This window comes from Carcharodon carcharias, chromosome 18 (assembly GCF_017639515.1).
Source record: "Carcharodon carcharias isolate sCarCar2 chromosome 18, sCarCar2.pri, whole genome shotgun sequence".
Taxonomy (NCBI): Eukaryota; Metazoa; Chordata; class Chondrichthyes; order Lamniformes; family Lamnidae; genus Carcharodon; species Carcharodon carcharias.
Window position 1 is genome coordinate 99,051,702 of NC_054484.1, and position 7,786 is coordinate 99,059,487.

Sequence of the window (7,786 nt, forward strand, 5' to 3'; positions counted from 1 at the left end):
TGCGCTCTGTACTTCTATCTTAACTTCCACAACTCATATGCAAGGGCACCCAGGTTTCTTATATTGTGCTGAGGACAATATTGAACCTGTAACTATGATAGGAAGAGTTAGCACTGGGAGGAAAATTAAAGGTAAGATTATCAGCTAACCTTGATCATCAAGTAGGGCAGTTGTTCGCATAGTGGAAGGGTTATGTGAGGAACATAAGATGTTATTATAGAATTAAACCATGTATATTTTAGATAACTAATAACGGGCAAACAGAAAATGAACTTCAGTATAGACATGTATGAAGGGGTTAAACTTATATTGAACCTTAGTTAGATCACACTTGGAGTACAGTGCCCAGTCCTGGGGAGATATAGAGGCACTGGATAAGGTGCAAAAAATACCAGAACTGAGAGGTTATAACTATCAGTGGAGAATGAACAGTCTGGTGCTTTTTTCTCTAGAAAAGAGAAAGCTGAAAAGTGACCCAATAGAAGTCCTTAAGATTAGAAAGGGGTTTGATATGGTAAATATAGAGCAAATGTTTCTACTTAAGAGAGATAAAAACTAGAAGTCACCGATATAATATAGTCATTAATAAATCAAATAAGGCATGCAGAGGAAATTTCTTTACTGAGAGAGGTGGTTAGAATGTGGAACGTGCTACCACAAGGAGTAGTTGAGGTGAATAGCAGTAGTGTGTACCATCTACAAAATGCATTGCAGGAACTCACCAAGGCTCTATCAACAGCACCTTTCAAATCCACCACCTAGAAGGACAAGGGCAGCAAAGGTAGGACCCTGGGAAGTACCAAGGGACCTTGGTGTGCATGTCCATGGGTCCCTTAAGATAGCGGGACAGGTAGATAAGGTGGTTAAGAAGGCATATGGGATACTTGCCTTTATTAGTCGAGGCATAGAATATAAGAGCAGGGAGGTTATGGTGGAACTGTATAAAACGCTGGTTAGGCCACAGCTAGAATATTACATGCAGTTCTGAAATCCGCATTATAGGAAGGATGTGATTGCACCAGAGAGAGTGCAGAGGAGATTTACCAGGATGTTGCCTGGGCTGGAGAGTTTTAATTATGAGGAGAGATTGGATAGACTGGGGTTATTTTCCCTGGACCAGAGGAGATTGAGGGGGCACATGATTAAAGTGTATAAAATTATGAGGGGCATAGATAGGATAGACAGGAAGGAATTTTTCCTCTTGGTGGAGGGATCAATAACCAGGGGGCATAGATTTAAGGTAAGGGGCAGGAGTTTTAGAGGGGATGTGAGGAAGAATTTTTTCACCCAGAGGGTGGTGGGAATCTGGAACTCACTGCCTGAAAGGGTGGTAGAGGCAGAAACCCTCATAACATTTAAGAAGTATTTGGATGTGCACTTGCGATGCCATGGCATACAAGGCTATGGGCCTAGCGCTAGAAAATGGGATTAGAATAGTTGGGTACTTGTTTGACTAGCACAGACTCGATGGGCCGAAGGGCCCTTTTCTGTGCTGTAGACCTTTGTGACTCTATGACTATACATGGGAACACCATCACTTGCAAGTTCCACTCCAAGCTACATGCCATCCTGACTTGGAAATATATCACCATTTCTTCACCGTCACTGGGTCAAAATCCTGGAACTCCATGATAGGTACATATGGGAGAAAGGAGTAGAGGGATAATAGGAGGATTTGATGAAGCAAGTTGGGAGGTGGCTAATGTGCAGGGCAAATACCAACATAGATCTGTTGAATCAGATGGCCTGTATCTAGGCTGTAAATTCTGTGACAAGAAATCATACAAATCTCCTTATCACAATCATCATTTTCACAAACGTTTTTGAAACACACAAAGCACAAAAATAACAGGGATACAAAGTTAATGAGGCTTTAGTTCTCATATTTTCATAGAATCATGCAACACAGAAGGAAGCCATTTGGCTCATGCTGATTCTTTGGTCAAGTTATCCATCCCGTCCCATTCCCCTGCTCTTTCTCCATAGCCCGGTAATGCTTTTTCCCTTCAAGTGTTTATGGGATGGTTTTACAGCTGATGCCATTCCTGCTGCTAACCCTCCCCATTTCTCCGGGGGTGGGGACCAACACATGCTGGCTTGCCTGCACCAGTGGCCGTGTTCTCTGTGGCCAGCAAGTCCTGGAATGGGACTCAAACCAGTGCCTTCCAGCTCAGAGGTAGGAGCACTACCAACTGTGCCACTCAGGCTCTTCAAATGTGGTTTAGCTCTGTGCTCCTTCAAAGTCCTTGTGCTGCTATTACCTTTGGCCAAGACAGGAAGGAAAGAAACTTGGTGTACCGCTGAACTGCATCCTCTCTCATTTTTGCTCCATTACCAACAGCGTTTGATTTCACATGCCAAACATTGTCCCACTCCGACATCACAGCTCACCCACCACATGTATTTGTTCTTTTTAGGCTCACCTCCTATAACCCTCTCCCATCTGGTTCTACCACAATTTTCCATAGGTTACAACTCATTCAAAATCCCGGTGACTGGATCAGTACCTTTACAATGTACCATCACCTTCATTTCTCTCCACAACATCCTCCCTATCTCAGCCTCAGCACTGAGTGGATCTCCATCCTCAATGAGTTAAACCTCAGCTTCCCTTGGCCTCCCTCCTCTGAATTTGCCACCCTTCCTCCAGATAAAATTTCTTATCCATATTCATGGCTACCCCTACATCTCACCATTTTCCATGGCCTCTCCTTACATAGTTTTCATCACCGACAAGGCTATCTTTGACTACTTCCATGTATTCATTATCACCCTCATCTTCCTACATTTTTTCAATCCCACTTTTCCCTTCTCTTCCCCTCGGAATAACTCTCTCCTAAGTCCTTTGCACTTTTATCTGTCTAGCCTTTGGCCCTCTATTCACCACAATAATTTGGCAATTATTGATTTGCTCAACTGCTCCCTACTTCCACTTGTAACACTCGGACTCCAGCAAAACCTTCACTGTTTCCCATCTCAATCATTCTCTCTGGTAAAACACCCATCTTTGCTCACATCCAAGGGTTAGGTAATTGAGCATACTTGGTCCATGACTCACTTAGTCATCCAGCACGAGAACCATGACAAGTTCTTCCGTGCCCTAGTACTTATGGATTATCCTGCACACTTTTTCACACTGCTGATCATTTCTTCAAACCCTCTCCCTGGCCTCCTCTAACAAATGCAGACTTCTCATCACTCATCTCAAAGTTAGAGACCATCTATTCAGATGTTTCTTCTGTTTCTGCATTGTCCTACTGTTACCCCCTTAGTCAAACCTGCCCTAGGTGTTCCCCCCCCTACTTTAGCCCTGAAGCCTCACCTTTCTACCTTTATCTTCTATATCATTCCCCATATCTTCACTGAGTTAATCTCTTCTATGAAATATATCTCCAGCTCTCTCAACTTCATTCCTACAGAACTGCTGACCATCCAAATTCTGTTTCTAGCCCCCATTCAGGCTCACCCAAGAAAATGACCTCCTTCCCTTCAAAAGTTCTATTTCATTTTATTCATTCTTGGGTTGCGAGCATTATGTGCAAGGTCAGTATTTAGTCATTGCCTTTGAGAAGGTGGTGGCGAGTTGCTTTCTTGAACAATGGCAGTCTGTATGCTGAAGATGTTCCCACAATGATGTTCGGTATGAATTTTCAGGATTTTTAACTCACTGACAATGAAAGAGTGGGTATATATGTCCAGGTCAGGATGGTGTGTAACTTGGAAGTGATTGTCTTCTCATCTTTTGCCCTTGTCCTTCTATGTAATGGAAGCCATGGTTTTGGGAGTTCCTGCCAAGGGAGCCTTGGTGATTTGCTCCAGTGCATCCTTATATACATTACACTCATGGTACTCCAGTGGCGGGTGGGTGCATATTTTGACTAGTGAATGAGGGGCCAATCAAGCACTACTTCCCATGGCTGTTGTTGAGCTTCTTCAGTGATGTTACAGCTGCACCCACCTGGACAAGTGGTGAGTATGCCATCATGCTCTTGACTTCTGCCTTGTAGCTGGTGGGAAGGTTTTTGGCTTTAGCTGCTCATTATAGAATATTCAGCCTCTGGTGTGCTCTAATTGCCATGGCATTTATTTGACTGGTCCAGTTGAATTTCTGGTCAACAGTGACCCTCAGGATGTATGTACAGGACATAGCAAAGATAATACTTTTGAATATCAAGGGGAGTTGTTTAGGAATCTGTCTCATTGGGGATGCTCATTGTCTGGCAGCTGTGTGGTGCTAATGCTGCTTGAGCATAAATTTCCTCCAATTAAATATTGGGAAAACTAAAGCCATTGTTTTCATCCCTGTTACAACTCCATTTCCCAGCTGATGATTTAATTCCTCTCCCTGGCAACTGTCTCAGGCTGAACCAGTCTCTTCACAACCTTAGTGTCATATTTGATCCTGCAAGAGCTTCTGACCATCGACGTTCCCATAATTTGTTTTGTGTAGCGCATTGGCAATTTGTTTAAATGTGTGTTAGATAGTTTTACGTAGCTGCACCCATGAAGTAACTTAAAGAAGCTAACTTGTGCACAGCCTGTGCAGGAACTTTTGCATTATTGCATTGCTGCACAGCTTGGAGAGAACATCATCGACCACATTACTAAGACCTATTTCTACTTCCATAACATTATCCAACTCCACCTCACCCTCAGCTCAGCTCAGCTGAAACCCTCATCCAGGTCTGTGTTACCCCTAGACTTCATTATTCTAATGCCCTCCAAGCTGGTCTCCCATGTTCTACCTTCTATCAGTTTGAGGTCCAAAACTCTGCTGCTGTATCTTAATTCACACCATGTCCCATTCCCCTATCCTCCCTGTGCTTGCTGGCCTAGACTGTCTGCTGGTTAAGCAACGCCTTGATTTTAACATTTTAATCATTGCTTTCAAATCCCTCCATGGTCTCACCCCTCCCTACCTCTGTAACCTCCTCCAGTCCCACAGCCCAAAAATCTGTGCTCATCTAATTCTGACCTCTTGAGCATCCCCAATTTCAATCACTCCACCATTGGTGGCCTTGCTTTCAGTTGCCGAGATCTAAGACTCTGGAATCCTCTCCCTAAATCTATTTAAGATGGTCCTTGTAACCTACATCTTTGACCAAGCTAATATCTCCTTATGTGGCTGAGTGTCAAATCTTGCTCCAGTGAAGTACCTTTGGATGTTATATTATGTTAAAGACATTATATAAATACAAGTTGTTGTTGTCACTTGTCAATCTCAGTCTGGGTGTTCAAAACAAAAACAGAAACAGAAATACCTGGAAAAACTCATTAGGTCTGGCAGCATTGGTGGAGGAGAGCACAGTTGACGTTTCGACTCCTCATGACCCTTCAACAGAAGGTTCTGTTTTTGTTTTGGCTTTCCAGCATCTGCAGTTTTTTGCTTTTATCTCAGTCTGGGTGTTGTCCAGCAAGTTTGCATGGAATGCTTCATTATCTGAGGAATTGTGAATGGAGTTGCACACTGCAATCATCAGTGAACAGCTCCATTTCTGATCTAGTGAGCCACTCTTAGCGACAGACGTTGAAGTCCATCCACACAGAGTACATTCTGTGTTTCTGCTACTCCAGTCACATTTCCGTTCCCCCTTGTTTCTGCACCCACTCTCGAAATTACATCCCCCAGGACGGTTACAGTGCCACATCTAATCGCCAACTAACTAACCTTTGATCCTGTGATCACCTCAATACTTTTGCAGCTGCTCATCTGCTCATTCACACCCTCCATTTCTGATGTGCTTGCTCAATAATAACCTTATTCTCGTCTATCCTGGTTAGTCCCTTCAGTAAGGCCCCCATCTTCCTTCTCTCAAGTTCGAGGGATGTGCATTAATGGTGTATAACTGATTTGACTATTCATTGCCATACCAGGCTCGACCACTTCATACCATCTGGCACTGTTTTCCCTGCTAAAACTACTCGCTACTCCAGGATCATCCTGGAATGCAAAGATAACCTCTGGATTCTTTTCTCCATGACCCAGTTCCCTCCTCCATCACCTCTAGTGAGGAACTTGTGGTTTCTTTGTTCCTTACTTAATCCGTTCAGCCGCCACTGCCACATCCCTTTGTTGCCCTAGGTCATCTAACTGAGGTTCTCCCATCCTATTTCCCCTCTTGCCCTCTACGAGCTCTTGTCACTGAGACCCACTTCCTGCTCTCCTGACCCTATTCCCGTTCCTCCTTGTTAGCTGATATTGTTAATAGTTCCCTCTCCTTGGGTACTCAGCCCCTCCATTTCAAAACTACCATCTTTGACGCATTCTCAAAAAAAGACCCTTGACTGCTGTGGCTTTGCCAGGTACTGTCCCATCTCCAATCTTTATCATCTCCAAACAAGTTTTGAATATGTTGCCTCCCAAATCCTTGCCTGTCTTTCCTGGAACTCCATGTTTGAACTTGCCAATCAGGTTCTGCTTCTGGCACAGTAGTGAAGTGGCTCTCTTTAAAATCATGACTTCTCTCCTCTGTTGCAGTGACCGTGGTGTACAATCCCTCCTTCCCTTCCTGTTGTACAGTCCTGCTCCAACAGTCTTGTTTCTCTGTGTTATGAAAGCCAGACTTACCATGGAGTTAAGAGCAGAGGTTGGGAATTCCAAGTCCCGACCAACCTCAGAGTTTCCATGCACACGCAGGCCGAGAGCGGGCTGCACCTGCACAATTCAGCATCTTTGGGCCAAGGACATGCGCAACACACCTGCACCAAAAGGGAAACAGCACGAAACCCCAGGTCATGAGACCAGGAGCAGAGTGCCATTGAAGGCAAGACCCCCAAGAAAGGGATAGGGAGAGGTTCCCAAAAGAAAAGTCCCTGACAGCGGGCAGGGACAGGAGGGGGTCCCAGGGAATGTAAAAAGAGAGGAGCCGAGAAAGAGAATCCAAGTAGGAAAAGCAGACTTGAAGTGAAGAAGGTTCAGGAGAAGCCCTGTAGATCCAAGGAGACAGTAGAAGGTTGGTGACTCCTTGCTGTGGGCCCTTGGGGTGAAGGTGTCCCTTTGGAGCAGTCGTGTTCTGCTGAGCGTGGCCGAAGAGCTGAAGTAGTGCTTGTGAGTTGGTATTGGAGGGTATACTTTGGAATCCAGGGGAATGGGATCATGGGAGATAAGATTGAAACCCTGCAAAGTCAGCTGTCTTTGAGAGTGTCCAAGTTGGATTGACTTTTGGAGAGAATTTCCAGGTTAGGTATTCAAAGCTGAAGACTGGAATCCCTCGTGAGAGAGACAGAGTTTCAATGAGATTGGTTGACTCACAGTGTTTGCTAGCGTCCGGGCAATGGTTGAGAAATCCATGAATCTGTCTTGGTCGCATCTGCCATTTAATGTGTAATGTGTACTGTTTGACCCCCAATGGCCTGTTCATTCACATTATTTCACATGTACCTCATATTAACCCTGAATATTAGAATTTAAGGTAGATATTGTAAATGGTTTTATCTTTCTGACCTTGTCTATTCAAAGTTATTGTAGTTTTGTCAAACCCGTGGACTCTTGCGGATTTATTCTCTTAGCAGGTGTCTTGAATCTCAAACTTTGTCCACTTTAAACAGAACATTATCAGTCCCTAACCGGATCCTATCAACAACTTAGGAGCCTGGTCTAGGGTCATAACATCTGGCACTAGCCTTTTGTATGCCCCCAATTCTTTTGCCCCACCTTTGCCAGCTGGGCCTTCAGCTGTCCAGAACCTAAGCTCTGAAATTCCCTCGCTTCTCTTTTTTTTTCAAATCCACCTCATTGACTAAGGTTTTGTTGCCTCTCTTAATATTCAGGAGAAACTTCATTATC